Here is a 19,836-nt window from a genome sequence, read left to right on the forward strand (position 1 = left end):
CTGGAGTGCAATGGCGTGATCTCGGCTCGCTGCAACCTCTGCCTCCTGGATTTAAGGGATTCTCCTGTCTTAGCCTTCCGAGTAGCTGGGATTATAGGTGCATGACACCATGCCTGGCTAATTTTTATATTTTTTGTACAGTCGAGGTTTCATCATATTGGTCAGGCTGGTCTCGAACTCTTGAACTTAGGTGATCTGCCTGCCTCAGCCTCCCAAAGTGCTGAGATTACAGGCATGAGCCACTGCGCCCAGCCTGCTTAACCTACATTTAAGTTTGTCTATAAGTTTTTACTGTTTTGCTTTTATATTATATTTATAGATATTCTGAATTTAGACTGGAGAGGATATATCATGCACTATCTTACTAGGACATCAATTCCATAGCTTTTCACAGTTGTTCTTTTGTCTACAACAAACTTCAGTACTGATCTGCTTTCAAATTGTCAAAACTACTCTGAGACCACCTCCTTGAAAACTCTTGCTAGATAAATCACATTTTCATCATGGACACTGTTCTACCTAACCTTCACTACACTGTAATTATTCGTCTCAGTATCTGTCCCTTTAAGGGCCAGAACCTTGTTTCACCTTGGTACCCTCCAGAACGTAGCAGATTATCTTGCACACAGTAAGTGCTCATTAAGTTTTTATTAAACCAAATACAATGGAGCAAAGACCCCACACAAATTCAAGAGAGCTGTGTTTTAAGCACTTATATCCAACTTCTTACAGCTATCATATTGCTCTACTCCTGCCTGAATATGAACTTAAATTGGAATGGAAATGGCGAGGACAGATTCAGGAGCTCTCTCACAGAGTCAGTGGGACTTGGTGACATATTAGATAAATGGTGGAGAATGAGGGTTCAAGGAAGAAGAAGATACTGAAATTCATTACAAAGTTTCTAATTAGGTGAGTGGGCACCTGATGATAGTGTTATTCAACATGATCACTGAGTCGGAAGCCGATTTGTAGGAAATATAATGAGTACAGTTTAAGATACATTGAGTTTGACAAAATTCTCATATTTCACATCTATGCCGAAGATTGACATAGGGGTTTCATATTTATACCACATTTGAGAAAAATTTCTGATCTCAAAATTTCATCTGGAATGTAAATGGTGTAATATTTTGATAAAGTTATTGGAAATTATCCACAACAATTTAGAAAATGTAATAAATAAAAACATCTTGTGTAAAATTGTCATTCTCCCAGAGTTTGCATAATTTCTCTTGATGAGGCATGTAACTGTTGAAGCATTTGCTTAATTGATAATTTGTGCATAATTTTCTAAACTTTGGAACATAATTATCATCACTTGTGTCTGAGTTAACACTGAAATGAAACACTTTGGTGGAATGTTTTAGACATTAACAAAGTTTTAAAGACAGCAAATAAAGAATAAGAAAGAGAGAGTTTTTGATTAACATAAGAACAGCAGGCTTCTGTCAAGTACCATACAACTTAGCATGTCTCAGGATGAATAAATTTGGACATAATCAGGGTATTAATCTAAAGCAAAACTAAGTGAGATTTTAATGAGTTAAACCAAGATCAGAAGACTTTAGTTCGTTTTTGTTTTTTTGTAGAGATGAGGTCTCACTATGTTGCCTAGGCTGATCTTGAACTCCTGGGCTCAAGTGATCCTCCTGCCTCAGCCTCCAAAAGTGCTGCAATTACCGGTCTGAGCCACCATGCCCACCCAGAAGACTTTAGTTTTCATTTTAATTTTTGATTACCTGTTTGAATGTGGACCAGACGTTTAAAATCTCCATTTCTCAGTTTCCTTATCTTTCAAAAGGAATTCCATTGAGGATCCCTCCAGTTCCCTTCGTCTGTAATTCAAGTATCTGGTCTATATGTAATCTTATTTTTCAATGCCTCATTCATTAATATCTACCCTGCTTACTTCATAGGTCTGTTGGGAGAATTAGATGAACTAATGAATATAAACAAGTTTTGAAAAGTTAAAAATGCATTGCAAATGTAGAGTATAATAATGACATAGGATTTTAAAATCATGCTGCTGAAATTGTTTTGAAACTGAACCAGACTCGATTGGATGCTAGCAGAATCTTACTGCACAAGTGTTAAACAGAGGCATAAAGAAGATGTAATAAAAGAATGTTTGCTCTGCAAGGGACCTTACACATCACTCAAATCAAGAAACTGAGTTCCAGGCTGGGTGCAGGGACTCACACATGTAATCCCAGCACTTTGGGAGGCCAAGGTGGGAGGATCATTTGAGCCCAGGAGTTCAAGGCCAGCCTGGACAACGTAATAAGACCCTGTCTGTACTAAAAATTAAAAAATTAGCCGGGAATGGTGGTGCACACATGTAGTTCCAGCTGTTCGGGAGGCTCAGGCAAGAAGACCGCTTGAGCCCAAGGTTGAGACCCTTGAGTTCAAGGTTGCAGTGGGCTATGATCACATCACTGCACTACAGCCTGGGTGAGAGAACAGAAACTGAGTTCCAAAGAAGGGATACCAAAATATCAAAGAGAAACAACACCTTGTGCTATATAGTTACTATTGTTTTCGTAACATATCACCCCACACTTAGGGACTTAGAACGACAATAATCATTTTATTATCGCCCATGATTTCTATGGGTCAGGAATCTGGGAAGGGCTCATCTGGGAGTCCAGTTCAAGGTCTTTTATTGGGTTGCAGTGAGATGGTAGCAGGTGCCGGAATGGCAGGGAGCAGGGTGCTGGAGCAGCTGGACTGATTAGAGTCGGCCTCTTCCCATAAGCTCAGCATCTTGCACTGTAGACTCTCCAAGTGGACTACTTTGGCTTCCTCACAGTATGGCAGCCTCAGGGCAATCAGACTGTTTACTAGCTATGAACAGCTTCAACAGAGGCTATTGCAGCAAAACAGCCGGGAGCTGTATCGCCTTTCATAACTCAGCCTTGAAAGCCTCACAGACCAGTGCTCTAACTGGTCAAAAACGGTCATAGAAGCCCACTTTCACGGTGGAAGTGTTACTGCTGGAGGGTGTCCAGGTTCTTGTCATCTTTAACAAAGAACTGGACAAAAAGCACAAACAAAGCAAGGGAAGAAAGAAGCAACAAAAGCAGAGATTTATTGAAAACAAAAGCACGCTTGAGCAAGGGGCTCAAGGGCCCAGTTACAGAATGTTCTGAAGTTTAAATATCCTCTAGAGGTTTCCACTGGTTACTTGGTGTAACCCTATGCAGATGAAGAGGCTAAAGAGAGGTCACAAAGTTATTTACTTGGTGTACACCCTGTGCAAATGAAGAGGATGTTTCCTGCCACAGCTGAAGTAGAGTTACAAAGTTATTTACTTGGGCTTAGAAGGTTGGGGTTTTTCCATTTAATTTAGTTCTAGGAAGTCCTTAGAATCCCTGCCCCCAGGCCCTATTCTCTTGCCTCAGAATGTTTTAGACACTAACAAAGTTGGTTTTTTTTTTTTTTTTTTTTGAGTCTTGCTCTTGTTGCCCAGGCTGGAGTGCAATGGCACAGTTTCCACTCACTGCAACCTCCATCTACCGGGTTCAAGCGATTCTCCTGCCTCAACTCCCTGAGTAGCTGGGATTATAGGTGCCCGCCACCACGCCCAGCTAATTTTTTGTATTTTTAGTAGAAATGGGGTTAAACTATGTTAGCCAGGCTGGTCTCAAACTCCTGACCTCAGGTGATCCACCTGCCTTGGCCTCCCAAAGTGTTGGGATTACAGGTGTGAGCCACCATGCCCGGCCAACACTAACAAAGTTTTAAAGACAGCAAATAAGGAACTCCAACTCCTACAGTTTCTAGGGGATGGGACACAGACCACACCTCTTGATGGGAAGAGTGTCAAGATCATGTTCTGAGAAGTGTAGGTGGGATGTAGATATTGTGTGGCCTTCTTTGGAAAGTACAGTCTGCTATGCCTCGTTCTAAGCTCTTTTGGTTCTGCATACTTACATAGCATTTTGCATAAATTTGGTTATCAAATTAAGCTGAATATTAAAATATTTTCCAATCCTATTTTCTTTTTTATTTTTATTTTTTCTGATACGGAGTTTTGCTCTTGTTGCTCAGGCTGGAGTACAATGGCATGATCTTAGCTCACTGCAACCTCTGTCTGCCGAGTTCAGGGTTCAAGTGATTCTTCTGCCTCGGCCTCCTAAGTAGCTGGGATTACAGGCACATGCCACCATGTCTGGCTAATTTTTGTATTTTTAGTAGAGACCGGGTTTGACTTTGTTGTGCAAGCTGGTCTTGAACTCCTAACCTCAGGTCATTTGCCCACCTTGGCCTTCCAAAGTGCTGGGATTACAGGTGTGAGCCACCACGCCCAGCCCCTATTTTCTTATATTATTAAAATATATTATTATCAGGTTATTTAAACATAATAATTTGATTATAGCACCAAGAGGGAGATCTAATCCCATGCATTTCATTTCCTTCTCTGAACTTACTCATCTTGCATGGTAAAAAGACAATTGTTAGGCCAAGTGGAGTGGCTCATGCCTATAATCCCAGCACTTTCTTTTACCCCACCGACCCTCCCCTCAATCCCAGCACTTTCCAAGGCTGAGGTGTGTGGATCACCTGAGGCCAGGAATTCAAGACCAGCCTGGCCAACATGGTGAAACCTGTCTCTACTAAAAATACAAAAATTAGATGGGTGTGGTTGCAGGTGCCTGTAATCCCAGCTACTCAGGAGGCTTAGGCAGAATTGCTTGAACCTGAGAGGCAGAGTTTGCACTGAACCAAGATTGCGCCACTGCGCTCCAGAGTGAGACTCCTTCTCAAAAAAAAAGAAAAACAGAAAAGAAAGACAATTGTTTATACTTCAATAAAAAAGAAATAGGCCAGATGTGGTGGCTCATGCCTGTAATCCAAGCACTTTAGGAGGCCGAGGCAGACAGATTACCTGAGGTCAGGAGTTCGAGACCAGCCTGGCCAACATGGTGAAACCTTGTCTCTACTAAAAATTTAAAAAATTAGCCAAACATGGGGGCGGGTGTCTGTAATCCCAGCTACTCAGGAGGCAGAGGCAGGAGAATTGCTTGAACCCAGGAGGCGGAGGTTACAGTGAGCTGAGATTGTATCGCTGCACTCCAGCCTGGGTGACAGAGTGAGACTCCGGCTCAAAAACAAAAACAAAGTAAAACCAAAAACCAAAAAAAAAAAAAAAAGCCAAAGAAATAGTGATACAAACATGTTATCTAGAGCTTCTCTGTCCAACCAGTAACCACTAACCATCTATGGTTATTAAGCATTTGAAATATGGGATAAAGAACTGAATTTTCTATTTAAATATAATCTAACTTAATTTAACTTAACCTAATTTAAATTTAAAAATTGATATTCAATCCAGTTATTGGAAAAATTTAAGAATATTTGGAACAACTTGGGTATGTGAATCTACTTTTTCAATTGTAAATTTTATGAAATCTAAATACAGATCAAGTATTGCCAATGAAAATTTAACATCTAACTTGAAATGTGCTCTAAGTGTAAAATACACAGCAGATTTCAAAGACTTGGTACCAAAAAATGTAAAATATCTAAATGATTTCATATATTGATTACATGCTGAAATGATAAGGTTTTGGTAAATTGAGTTCTATAAAATGTATTGGGCTGGGCGTGGTGGCCCACACCTGTAACCCCAGCACTTTGGGAGGCTGAGGCGTACAGATCACGAGGTCAGGAGATCGAGACCATCCTGGCTAACACGGTGAAATCCCATCTCTACTAAAAATACAAAAATTAGCCGGGCGTGGTGTTGTGCACCTGTAGTCCCAGCTGCTCAGGAGGCTGAGGCAGGAGAATCACTTGAACCCGGGAGGCGGAGGTTGCAGTGAGCTGAGATCGTGCCACTGCACTCCAGCCTGGGTGACAGAGCAACACTCCGTCTCAACAAAAAAAAAAAAAAAAAAAGTATTGCTGACCAGGCGCAGTGGCTCACGCCTGTAATCACAGAACTTTGGAAGGCCGAGGCAACTGGATTACCTGAGGTCAGGAGTTTGAGACCAGCCTAGCCAACATGGCAAAACCCATCTCTACTAAAAATACAAAACTTAGCTGGGCATGGTGGTGCATGCCTGCAATCCCAGCTACTCGGGAGGCTGAGGCAGAAGAATTGCTTAAACCCTGGGGGGGCAGAGGCTGCAGTGAACTGAGATCATGCCACTGCACTCCAGCCTTGGTGACAGAGTGAGACTCCCTCTCAAAAAAAAAAAAAAAAAAAACTGGGCGCGGTGACTCAGGCCTGTAATTTCAGCACTTTGGGAAGCCAAGGTGGGCGGATCACCTGAGACCAGCCTGGCAAACATGGTGAAACATCGTCTCTACTAAAAATACAAAGAAATTACCCAGACATGGTGGCAGACACCTGTAATCCCAGCTACTTGGGAGGCTGAGGCAGGAGAATCCCTTGAACCCGGGTGCGGTGGCTCACGCCTGTAACAACAGCACTTTGGGAGGCTGAGGCGAGCAGATCATAAGATTAGGAGTTCAAGACCAGCCTGACCAAAATGTTGAAACCCCGTCTCTACTAAAAATACAAAAATTAGCTGGGCGTGGTGGCAGGCGCCTGTAATCCCAGCTACTTCCGATGCTGAGGCAGGCAAATTGCTTGAACCCACGACGGAGAGGTTGCAGTGAGCGGAGATCATGCCACTGCCTGGCGATAGAGCCAGACTCCGTCTCAAAAAAAAAAAAAAAAAAGTATTGCCAAAATTGAGTTCATATTTTCTTTTACTTTTTGATGTGGCTATTAGAAAATTTTTAATTATATTTGTGGCTTGCATTCTATTTGTATTAGACAGCTCTGATCTAGACACAGAGAGGTTAAGTACCAAAATAACCATGTAAAAGGTGAAGGTGGTTTTTCATAACAAAACTTGTAGTTTTGTAGTTTTATTATGAAATAGTTAACTGTTTAAACTACATACACATATAACTTTGATAGAAAAATACGGAAAAATTGCCGGGCGCGGTGGCTCAAGCCTGTAATCCCAGCACTTTGGGAGGCCGAGGCGGGTGGATCACGAGGTCAAGAGATCGAGACCATCCTGGTCAACATGGTGAAACCCCGTCTCTACTAAAAATACAAAAAATTAGCTGGGCATGGTGGCGCGTGCCTGTAATCCCAGCGACTCAGGAGGCTGGGGCAGGAGAATTGCCTGAACCCAGGAGGCGGAGGTTGCGGTGAGCCGAGATCGCGCCATTGCACTCCAGCCTGGGTAACATGAGTGAAACTCCGTCTCAAAAAAAAAAAAAAAAAAAAAAAAAGAAAAATACGGAAAAATTGAAGGAAGGAAGGCCCTCCGGTACTAGATCTCACCACTTTGCCTAGGAAGTTACTTTGGTGGCTAGCTTCCATCTGAATACTAAAATAGTATGTGCATATTTAGATGTGGAAACTGTAAACAGCTTTTCAATCCTGGAGACCTCATCTTTGTCAACATTTGATATATGATTTTGCCATAAAACATTACTTTGGCTTTAAATACAGCTGAGTGAGACCATAGAAATACTCCCATTTTACAGATGAGGAAGCTAAGGCTAAGTTTGTTGTTGTTGTTGTTGTTTTGAGATGGAGGCTCGCTCTGTGCCCAGGCTGGAAAGAAGTGGCATGATCTCTGCTCACTGCAACCTCCACCTCCCACATTCAAGCGATTTCTCCTGCCTCATCCTTTTGCGTAGCTGAGATTACAGGCATGTGCCACCACACCCAGCCAATTTTTGTATTTTTAGTAGAGATAGGGTTTCACCATATTGGTCAGGCTGGTCTCGAACTCCTGACCTCATGATCTGCCCGCCTCAGCCTCCCAAAGTGCTAGGATTACGGGTGTGAGCCACTGCACCCAGCCTAATTTTTGTATTTTTATTAGAAACGGGGTTTCACCATGTTGGCGACACTGGTCTTGAACTCCTGACCTCAGGTCATCCACACGCCTCAGCCTCCCAAAGTGCTGGGATTACTGGGATTACAGGAGTGAGCCACCATCCCTGGCCCTTTTCTTTTTTTTTAAACCTAAGTCACTTAAGTGGTAAGAAAGAGGGTACTAATGACATGTTTATTTCACTCATATTCCTATGAAAACTAGTTGGGGAAATAAGATCTCAACCAAACTCTAGATCAGAAAACCCTACAGAAAGCAGTCTCCTTTAAAAAGCCATTTTCTTTGTGAAAATTGCCTTTCTTTCATAAATTGAGCACATATTTGTGAATACCTACCAAGTGCAAGGCACTGTGTTGGATATTACAGGAGATAAAGAGGGACTTGGTTCTCAGATCCTATTCGCTCAATGAGTTTGTAATGTAAGTGCCACTAGATGCAGAGCTATATCTTGCTATGCAGCAATTTCTGATTACATTATAAATAGCTTCACATAAAAACCTTATCCTAGTCTGTTGGGGCTGCCGTAACAAAATAGTGTAGACTGGGTAGCTTATAAATAACCGAAATATATTTCTTACAGTTCCAAAAGCTGGGAAGTCCAAGATCAAGGTACCAGCAGATTTGGTGTCTAGTGGGAATATGCATTCTGATTTACAGATGGCTGTCTTCCTGCTGTGTCTTTACGTGGTAGAATGGATGAGAGGTATCTCGCAGGCCTGTCTCTCTCTTTTTTTTTTTTTTTTTTTTTAATTTTGCTCTCTTTGTTTTACCGCAAGACCAGGCCTCTCTTATAAGTGCACTACTTCCTAATGCCGTCACCTTGGGGGCTAGGATTTATTTCAACATATGAATTTTGGGGGGACACAAACATTCAGCTCATAAAAAATCTTCCTATTAAATTGTATAAATAAATCATTTTGAGGATATAAAATTTAAATAAAAATATATAAGCACAAATAATAAGTACTGAAAAAGAAAATACATATATAAGCACATACTAATATGGCTTGGCTGTGTCCTCACCCAAATCTCATCTTGAATTGTATTTTACATAATCTCCACCTATCATGGGAGGGACCCCATGGGAGATAATTAAATCAGGGGGGCAGTTACCCCCATGCTGCTATTCTCATGATAGCGAGTGAGGTCTCACAAGATTTGATAGTTTTGTAAGGGGCTTTCCCCTCTGTTGCTCATTCTGCTCTCTCCTGCTGCCATGTGAGGAAGGTTGTATTTGCTTTCCCTTCCACTATGATTGTAAGTTTCCTGAAGCCTCTCCAGCCCTGCTGAACTGTGAGTTAATTAAACCTCTTTTCTTTATAAACCCAGTCTCAGCTATGTCTTTTTTGTTTTTTGGGTTTTTTTTGAGATGGAGTTTTGCTCTTGTTGCCCAGGCTGGAGTACAATGTCACCATCTCTGCTCAGCACAACCTCCGCCTCCCAGGTTCAAGTGCTTCTCCTGCCTCAGCCTTCTGAGTAGCTGGGATTACAGGTATACGCCACCACATCTGGCTAATTTTTTGTATTTTCAGTAGAGACAGGGTTTCTCCTTATTGGTCAGGCTGGTCTTGAACTCCTGATCTCAGGTGATCCGCCTCCCTTGGTCTCCCAAAATGCTGGGATTATAGGTGTGAGCCACTGCGCCTGGCCAGATGTGTCTTTATTCGCAGTGTGAGAACAGACAATTATAATGAACCCCAAGTTTCTCTTCAAATAATCAGTATGTCAGTATGTTCTGCTCTCTTATTCTTTAAATATCTATTTTAAAGTTTAACTTCCTTGTAATTCCAGTAAACAACCTTCTCCACCAGTTCATCAGTAGTTCACATCTGTCCCCACCTCCCCCACCCCAGCTCCATCCTGACTCATTCTGGTCACCTGATCACCCCTGGCTACCCGCTCCGACACACCCGTAACTGTCCTTTCTGCCAAAACACCCACCCTGCCACTCCAGCTCAGACCCCTGCTCTTTTTAAAATAGCCAGTCAGGATTAGTCTAGTTTGTGCAGTCTAACCCTAGCCAATAGGGGACGATACAGCAGTAGGGATGAACCCAGTCAGGAATAAGTACCCCTTCCCCCCTTTGTCCAAGCATGTGGTGGCCATAATTGCTCTGTCCGTGAGCCCTGCACCCTTCTATAGAAGTAAATTGCCTTGCTGAGAGGACATATCTTCGAGTGTTATTTCTTTTGCAGCATCGAAATTTTACTTATAACAGGACAAATACAGTACATTGTTACTGGTAGACTGGGGTGCTGCTATAAGAATACCCGAAAATGTGGAAGCGACTTTGGACCTGAGTAATGGGCAGAGGTTGGAACAGTTTGGAGGGCTCAGGAGAAGACAGGAAAATGTGGGAAATCTGAACTTCCTAGAGACTTGGAGGGCTCAGAAGACAGGGAGACGTAGGAAAGTTTGGAACTTCTTAGAGACTTGTTGAATGGCTTTGACCAAAATGCTGATAGTGAGAGGGACAATGAAGTCCAGGTTGAGGTGGTCTCAGGTGGAGATGAGGAACTTATTGTGAACTGGAACAAAGGTGACTTTTGTTACGCTTCAACAAAGAGGCTGGCAGTATTTTGCCCCTGCCCTAGAGATCTGTGGAACTTTGAACTTGAGAGAAATTATTTGGAATTGGAACTTAGGTTTGAACGGGAAGCAAAGCATAAAAGTTTGGAAAATTTGCAGCCTGATGATGTGATAGAAAACAAAAACACATTTTCTGAGGAGAAATTCAAGCAGGCTGCAAAAATTTGCATAAATAATAAGGAGCCAAATGTTAATTGCCAGGACAATGGGGAAAATATCTCTAGGTCCTGTCAGAGATCTTCAAGGCAGCCCCTCCCATCACAGGCCCAAGGCCTAGGAGGGGAAAATGGTTTCCTAGTCTGGGCCCAGGGTCCCCCTGCTCTATGCAGCCTCAGGACATGGTGCCTTGCGTCCCAGCTGCTTCAGCTCCAGCCATGGCTAAAAGGGGCCAAGGTACAGCTCTGGCTATTGCTTCAGAGAGTACAAGATCCAAGCCTTGGCAGCTTGCATGTGGTGTTGGTCCTGCAGGTGTGCAGAAGATGAGAACTGAGGTTGGGAACCTCTGCCTAGATTTCACAGGATATATGGAAATGTCTGGATGTCCAGGCAGAAGTCTGCTGCAGGAGTGAAGTCCTCATGAGAACCTATGATGGGGCAGCACAGAAGGGAAAGGTGGGGTCACAGCCCCTACACAGAGTCCCCACTGGGACACTGCCTGGTGGAGCTGTGAGAAGAGGGCTATCATCCTTCAGACCCCAGAATGGTAGATCCACTGACAACTTGCACTGTGCACCTGGAAAAGCTTCAGACACTCAATGGCAGCCCATAAAAGCAGCCAGTAGGAGAGCTGTAGCCTGCAAAGTCACGGGGCGGAGCTGCCCAAGGCTGTGGGAGCCCACATCTTGCATCAGCATGACCTGGATGTGTGACATGGAGTCAAAGGAGATCATTTCAGTGCTTTAAAATTTGACCACCCCACTGGATTTCGACTTGCGTGGGGTCTGTAGCCCCTTTGTTTTGGCCAACTTCTCCCATCAGGAACAGGTGTATTTACCTAATATACCCCCATTGTATCTAGGAAGTAACTAACTTGCTTTTGATTTTTAGGCTCATAGGTGGAAGGGACTTGCCTTGTCTCAGATGAGGCTTTGGACTTGGAATTTTGAGTTAATGCTGGAATGAGTTAAGACTTTGGGGGACTGTTGGAAGGGCATGATTGTGTTTTGGAATATGAGAACATGAGATTTGGGAGGAGCTGGGGTGGAATGATATGTCCCCATTCAAATCATTATCCCCATGTGTTGTGAGAGGGACCTGGTGGGAGGCAATTGAATCACGGGGCAGGGGGGTTACCTGCATGCTGCTGTTCTCATGATAGTGAGTGAGGTCTCACAAGATCTGATGGTTTTATAAGGGGCTTTTCCCCTTAGGCTCATTCTTCTCTCTTATGCTGCCATGTGAAAAGGATGTGTTTGCTTCCCCATCTGCCATGATTGTAAATTTTCTGAGGCCTCCCGGACCCTGCAGAAGTCAATTAAACCTCTTGTAGTTATAAATTACCCAGTCTCGGGTATGTCTTTATTAGCAGCATGAGAATGGACTAATACACAGACCTTAACACTTTATTCCAATGTCCAAAATCATAATTTATATATATTTTTAATTAATCGGGAACATTTTTTCTAAACCTGGAGTTTCTGTCTGGGCCATATTTTATTATAAGTATTAACAAATGAATTGGCATATTAGCACCAGTGGATGAGTGGCTTTTGTTTTCCAGCTTCATACCTACCAAGGTCCTTGGCCAAAACTTCCAGTTCTGTGGGCTGACATTTCTGTCACTGAATCAGAATAAGAAATGAACAAGTAGTTTGTATTAGTTAAGGTTTAGCTTGTGTTAGCCAAAGAAAGGAAGGAAGGAAGGGATGGAGGGAGGAAAGGATGAAAAAGAGATTTCATTCACAGTAGCTGCAAAACCCAGAAAATACTAAGAAGTCACCACGAAGAATATGAGTCCTTTGTAAAGAAAAGTATAGGGCTGGGCACAGTGGTTCATGCCTATAATCCCAGTAGTTTGGGAGGCTGAGACAGGAAGATCACTTGAGCCCAGGAGTCCAAGACCAACCTAGGCAACATAATTAGACTCTGTCTCTACAAAAAAAGAAAAAAGAAAAAAATGTTGCCGAGCATGGTGAAAGGCTGAAGTGAGAGGATTGCTTGAGCCTGGGGGGGTCAAGATTGCATTCAACCATAATCAAACCCACTACATTCCAGTTGGGGTGACACAGCAATACATTGTCTTTAAAAAATAAATAAAACAGCCAGGTGCAGTGGCCCATGCCTGTAATTCCAGCACTTTGGGCGGCCAAGGCGGTGGATCACTTCAGGTCAGAAGTTCAAAACCAGCTTGGCCAACATGGTGAAACCCTGTCCCTACTAAAAATACAAAAAATTTGCGAGGTGTGGTGGTGGGCACCTGTAGTCCCAGCTACTTGGAAGGCTGAGGCAGGAGAATCACTTGAACCTGGGAGGCGGAGGTTGCAGTGAGCCAAGATTGCCACTGCACTCCAGCCTGGGCAACAGAGCAAGACTCTGTCTCAATAAATAAATAAATAACAAAAAATAAAAATAAAAAAAATCAAAGAGTACATTGCTTATGTGTGTGTGTAAACTACCAACTTTAAGATGGTGGTTTATGGCCTCTGTTTTGCCAAAGACCATCTTAAACACTGCCTCCGATTTTGGCAAAAATGTGTATGTGTGTAAATGTCGAGTATAAGATCTGAAAAGAAACTTACATTATCAGTACTAATTAACCTCTGAGAAAAGCAATGGATTGGTGAGGGAAGCCCTTCACTTTTTGCTCTGTAAAATCATATGGAGGGAGAGAAGGAGCAGAGATGCGGCACTGTAGCTCTGACATTTTCTTTCCTTTTTTTTTTTTTTTTTTTTTTTTGAGTAAGGAAAAAAATAGCAAAGAAACAAAACTATAAAGTTAAAAAGTAGAATGATATAGATATGTGGATTCTGTATGTAACAAAAAGGCATTTTAGGCATTTTTTAGGTACAATAATGGTATATTGTTATTTATTAAAGCATCCTTATCTTTTGGAGAAACATATTAAAACATTTACAAATGAAATAATATGCCTGGGATTTGCTTCGAATTAATGTAGGAGTGGGGCAGGGAAGTGAGGTACAGACAAAACAAGACAGGCAGTGAGTTGATAGTTGTTGGTTAGGTAATGGATATATATGGGAAGTAGTTATACTGTTTTTTCTACTTTTGTGTGTTTGCAATTTTCCACAATAAAAAGTTTCTTCTTGAGGGGAAAAAATGTAAACATAAAAACCAAAACTATAAAATACTGGAAGTAGACTGGGCATGGTGACTCACACCTATAATCCCAGCACTTTGAGAGGCCGAGGCAGGTAGATCACTTGAGGTCAGAAGTTCAAGGCCAGCCTGAACAATATGAACAGGCATGAGCCACAGCCAGGCAGGAGAATCGCTTGAAGCTGGGAGGTGGAGGTTGCAGTGAGTGAAGATTGTGCCACTGCACTCTAGCGTAGGTGAAAGAGTAAAACTGTCCAAAAAAAAAAAAAAAAACTGGAAGTAAATAAAAAGAATGTGTTTATTTAAATCTTGGTGTTGGAAATCAAAAATCCAGAAGCTGCAAAGAAAAAAGATGTACAGATTAAGCAACATAATTTTACATTTACATATTGCAAAAAGACTAAAAATAAAATTGAAAAACAAGAACAACAGATTAGGAAAAAATATGTTTAACACACACAATAGACAAAAGATTAAAATCCCACTATTGTAACAGTTCCTATAGGTTATTAATTTAAAAAACTAAAAAAAAATGAATAAGAGATATTAACCAGCAACTCAGAAGAGAGGATATATAAATGATGAATGCATATACAGTACAGCTGGTCCTCCATATCCATATCCATATCCATATCCATATCCATGGGTTTCACATCCGAGATTTCATCTATATATGGATTCAACCGAACGAGGATTAAAAATATTTGGAAAGGGGAGGATCCAAGTTGGCTGAATAGGAACAGCTCCGTAGTGCAGTTCCCAGCAAGAACAGCACAGAGGGTGAGTGAACACCACATTTCCAAACAAGTTTTCACTGCCCAGAGACCAGGAGATTCCCAGGCTGAAAAGCGCCACCAGTTTTTAGTGCAGTAGTTTCAGCCGGTGCTGATTAGGCACACGGAAACTCACATAAGTCTGGGTGGCCGTTTTGACTGCCGCCTGGAACACCTGGGAGACAGAGCCACCCATCCAACTGAAAGGGAGGGGGCTGAGACAGGGAGCCAGGCGATCTGGTTTGGTGGGTACCTCCCCCACAAAACAAGCAATCTGAAACACTCTGGATTGAGAGTTTCACAGCAAGCGCAGCTGGACCCAGGACAGTCCAGTACAGTGAGGGACAGGGCATCCCCCACTACCAAAGCAGTCCACCACTACCAAGGCAGTTCACACAGAGGCTGGGCAGAGCCTGTGGCAGCTCAGCAACACCTCTGCTGGCAGACTGTGACTAGACTACTCCGTGAAAGGCAGGGCATCTATGAAAAAAAGGCAGCAGCATGACAGGAACTTATAAATAAAGCCAACCTTCTTAGGACAGAGCACCTGGGAAAAGAGGCAGTTATGAGTTCAGCTGCAGCAGACTTAAAGGTACCTGCCCAGTAGCTCTGCATGGAGAACGGAGCTCCCAGCACAGCACTTGAGCTTCTATAAGGGACAGACTGTCTCCTCAAGCAACTCCCCGACCACCCTATACCCTAAGAGACACCTCATAAAGGAGAGCTCAGGCGGACATCTGGCAGGTACCCTTCTGGGACGAGGATAGCAGAGGAAGAAACTGGCAGCAACCCTTGCTGTTCTGCAGCCCCCGCGGGTGATCCCTAGGCGAGTGGGGTCTGGAGTGGACCTTCAGCAGTCCTGCAGCAGAGGGGTCTGACTGTTAGAAGGAAAACTAAGAGGCAGAAAGAAATAGTTTCAACATCAACAAAAAGGATGTCCACTCAGAGACCTCATCCGAAAGTCACCAACTACAAAGACCACAGGTAGATAAAGCCACTAAGATGGGAAGAAACCAGTGCAAAAAGGATGAAAACACCAACAACCAGAATGCCTCTCCTCCTCCAAGGGATCACAACTCCTCACCAGCTAGGGATCAAAGATGGATGGAGAATGAATCTGATGAATTGACAGAAACAGGCTTCAGAAGTAATGACAAACTTCTCAGAGCTAAAAGAACATATGCTAACCCAATGCAAAGAAACTGAGAACCTAGAAAAAAGGTTAGATGAGATACTAACTAGAAAAACAGCTTAGAGAAGAATATAAACGACTTGATGGAGCTGAAAAACACACCATGAGAATTTCATGAAGTGTACACAAGCTTCGATAGCTGAATCGACCAAGCAGAAGAAAGGATATCAGAGATTGAAGATCAACTCAATGAAATAAAATGAGAAAGCAAGAATAGAGAAAAAAGAGTGAAAAGAAATGAACGAAGCCTCCAAGAAATATGGGATTATGTGTAAAGACCTAATCTACGTTTGATAGGTGTACCTGAATGTGAGGGAGAGAATGAATCCAAGCCGGAAAACACTCTTCAGGATATTATCCAGGAGAACTTCCCCAACCTAGTAAGGCAGGCTAACATTCAATTCCAGGAAATACAGAGAACACCACAAAGATATTCCTCAAGAAAAGGAACCACAAGGCACATAATCGTCAGATTCACCAGGGGTGAAATGAAGGAAAAAATGCTAAGGGCAGCCAGAGAGAAAGGTCGGGTTACCCACAAAGGGAAGCCAATCAGACTCACAGCAGATCTCTCAGCAGAAACCCTACAAGCCAGAAGAGAGTGGGGACCAATATTCAACATCCTTAAAGAAAAGAACTTCCAAGCTAGAATTTGATATCCAGCCAATCTAAGCTTCATAAGCAAAGGAGAAAGAAAATCCTTTATGGACAAGCAATCACTGAGAGATTTTCTCACCACCAGGCCTGCCTTATAAGAGCTCTTGAAAGAAGCACTAAACAAGGAAAGGAACAACCAGTACCAGCCACTCCAAAAATGTACCAAATGGTAAAGACCTTGACGCAATGAAGAAAATGTGTCAACTAACGGGCATAACATCCAGCTAGCATCAAAATGGCAGGATCAAATTCACACATGACAATATTAACCTTAAATGTAAATGGACTAAATGCCCTAACCAAAAGACACAGACTGGCAAACTGGATAAAAAGTCAAAACCCATCAGTGTGCTATATACAGGAAACCCATCTCACGTGCAAGGACACACATAAGCTAAAAATAAAGGGATGGAGGAAGATTTGTCAGGCAAATGGAAAGCAAAAAAAAGCAGGAGTTGGAATCCTAGTCTCTGATAAAATGGACTTTAAACCAACAAAGATCAAAAGAGACAAAGAAGGGCATTACATAATGGTAAAAGGATCAATGCCATCAAGAAGAACTAATGATCCTAAATATATATACACCCAATAAAGGAGCACCCAGGTATATAAAGCAAGTTATTAATGACCTACAAAGAGACTTAGACTCCCATACAGTAATAGTGGGAGACTTTAACACTCCACTGTCACTATTAGACAGATCAACAAGACAGAAAATTAACAGGGATATCCAGGACTTGAACTCAGATCTGGACCAAGTGGACCTAATAGACATCTACAGAAATGTCCACCCCAAATCCACAGAATATACATTCTTCTGAGCACCACATGGCACCTACTCTAAAATCGACCACATAATTGGAAGTAAATCACTCCTCAGCAAATGCAAAAGAATGGAAATCACAACAGTCTCTCAGACCACAGCGCAATCAAATTAGAACTCAGAATTAAGAAACTAACTCAGAACCGCACAACTTCATGGAAACTGAACAACTGGCTCTTGAATGTCGACTGGATAGACAATGAAATGAAGGCAGAAATAAAGATGTTCTTTGAAACCAACGAGAATGAAGACACAACACACCAGAATCTCCAGGACACATTTAAAGCAGTGTCTAGAGGGAAATTTATAGCAATAAATGCCCACTAGAGAAGCAAGGAAAGATCTAAAATCGACACCCTATTGTCAAAATTGAAAGAGCTAGAGGAGCAAGATCAAAAAAACTCAAAAGCTAGCAGAAGGCAAGAAATAACTAAGATGAGAGCAGAACTGAAGGAGACAGAGACACAAAAATTCTTCAAAAAGTCAGTAAATCGAGGAGCTGGTTTTTTGAAAAGATCAACAAAACAGACAGACCGCTAGCCAGATTAATAAAAAAGAAAATAGAGAAGAATCAAATAGATGCAATAAAAAAAACGATAAAGGAGAGATCACCACCGATTCCTTGGAAATACAAACTACAATCCGAGATTACTACAAACAACTCTATGCACATAAACCAGTAAACCTGGAAGGAATGGATAAATTCCTGGACACTTGCACCCTCCCAAGCCTAAACCAGGAAGAAGTTGAAACCTTGAACAGACCAATAACAAGGGCTGAAGTTGAGGCAGCAGTTAATAACCTACCAACCAAAAAAAGTCCAGGTCCAGATGGGTTCACAGCTGAATTCTACCAGATGTACAAAGAGGAGCTGGTACCAATCCTTCTGAAACTATTCCAAACAATACAAAAAGACGGAATCCTTCCCAAATCATTTTATGAGACCAACATTATCCTGATACCAAAACCCAGCATAGACTCAACAAAAAAAGAAAACTTCAGGCCAATATCCATGATGAATGTTGATGCAAAAATCTTCAATAAAATACTGGCAAACCGACTGCAACAGCACATCAAAAAGCTTATCCATCATGATCAAGCAGGCTTCATCCCGGGGATGCAAGGCTGGTTCAACATACACAAGTCTATAAACGTAATCCACCACATAAACAGAACCAAAGACAAAAACCACATGATTATCTCAATAGACGCAGAGAAGGTCTTCGACAAAATTCAACAGCCCTTTATGCTAAAAACTCTCAAACCACATTGCCATGTGTGTACCTATGCAACAATCCTGCGTGATCAGCACATGTACTCCAGAACCTAAAATGTAATTAAAAAAAAAAATATATATATATATATGGAAAAAAACAATAAAAAATAAGAATACAACATTAAAAACCCCCAATTTTTTAACTACTATATAAAAACCATTTACATTGTATTTGCATTGTATTATAAGTAATCTAAAGATGATTTGAAGTACACAAGAGGATGTATGTAGGTTATATGCAACTACTACAGCATTTTATATAAGGACTTAAGCATCCATAGGTTTTGGTATCTGTGTGAGTCCTGGAATCAATTCCTCATGGATACTGAGGAATGGTGGTATAAAAGTAAGCTCTAGGCCGGGTCCTGGGGCTCACGCCTGTAATTCCAACACTTTGGGAGGTAGAGGCGGGTAGATCACGAGGTCAGTAGTTCAAGTCCAGCCTGACCAACATGGTGAAACCCCGTCTCTACTAAACATACAAAAATTAGCTGGGCTTGGTCTGTAATCCCAGCTACCCAGAAGACAGAGGCAGGAGAATTGCTTGAAGCTGGGAGGCAGAGGTTGCAGTGAGCCAAGATCGTCCCACTGCACTCCAGCCTAGACATCTCAAAAAAAAAGCTCTACGCCTATAATCTCAGCACTTTGGGAGGCCAGGGCAGGCAGATCTCGAGGTCAAGAGATGAAGACCATCCTAGCCAACATGGTGAAATCCTGTCTCTACTAAAAATACAATAATTAGCCAGGCGTGGTGGCTTGCGCCTGTAGTACCAGCTACTCCAGAAGCTGAGGCAGGAGAATTGCTTGAACCAGGGAGGCGGAGTTGCAGTGAGCCAAGAGACAGCCACTGTACTCCAGCCTGGGTGACAGAGGGAGAGTCCATCTCAAAAAAAAAAAAAAAAAAAAGACAGCTCTAGGCCAAGCGTGGTGGCTCACGCCTGTAATCCCAGCATTCTGGGAGGCCGAGGCAGGCGGATTGCCTAAGCTCAGGAGTTCAAGACCAGCCTGGGCAACATGATGAAACCCTATCTCTACTAAAAATACAAAAAATTAGCTAGGTGTCTTGGCACACACCTGTAATCCCAGCTACTCAGGAAGCTGAGGCTGTGGTAGGAAAATCACTTGAACTCAGGAGGCAGAGGTTGCAGTGAGCCAAGATCAAGCCACTGCACTCCAGCCTGGGAGACAGAGCAAGACTCTGTCTCAAAAATAACAATAATAATAAAATAAAAATTAAAATAAAGATAAGATATAATGTAGTAATATATAATCAGCAAAATGAAAATTAAAAGAATGAGGTTTTTTCCCCATCAAATTGGTGAAAATGGGCTGGGCACAGTGGCTCATGCCTGTAATCCCAGCACTTTGGGAGGCC

General features: G+C 42.3%; 1 long non-coding RNA gene across 1 annotated transcript; it reads right to left on the reverse strand.

Moving 5' to 3' along the window:
• Positions 1 to 1,008: 1,008 nt before the first annotated feature.
• LOC116536703 lies at positions 1,009 to 15,911 on the reverse strand. Its single transcript, XR_004262764.1, has 3 exons — positions 15,753 to 15,911; positions 7,836 to 7,840; positions 1,009 to 1,021 (listed from the first exon to the last, which is right to left on the reverse strand). It is a non-coding gene; the product is annotated as an uncharacterized LOC116536703 (long non-coding RNA).
• Positions 15,912 to 19,836: the final 3,925 nt, after the last annotated feature.

This window comes from Sapajus apella, unplaced genomic scaffold, assembly GCF_009761245.1.
Source record: "Sapajus apella isolate SASKATOON/1434 unplaced genomic scaffold, GSC_monkey_1.0 scaffold103, whole genome shotgun sequence".
Classification (NCBI taxonomy): domain Eukaryota; kingdom Metazoa; phylum Chordata; class Mammalia; order Primates; family Cebidae; genus Sapajus; species Sapajus apella.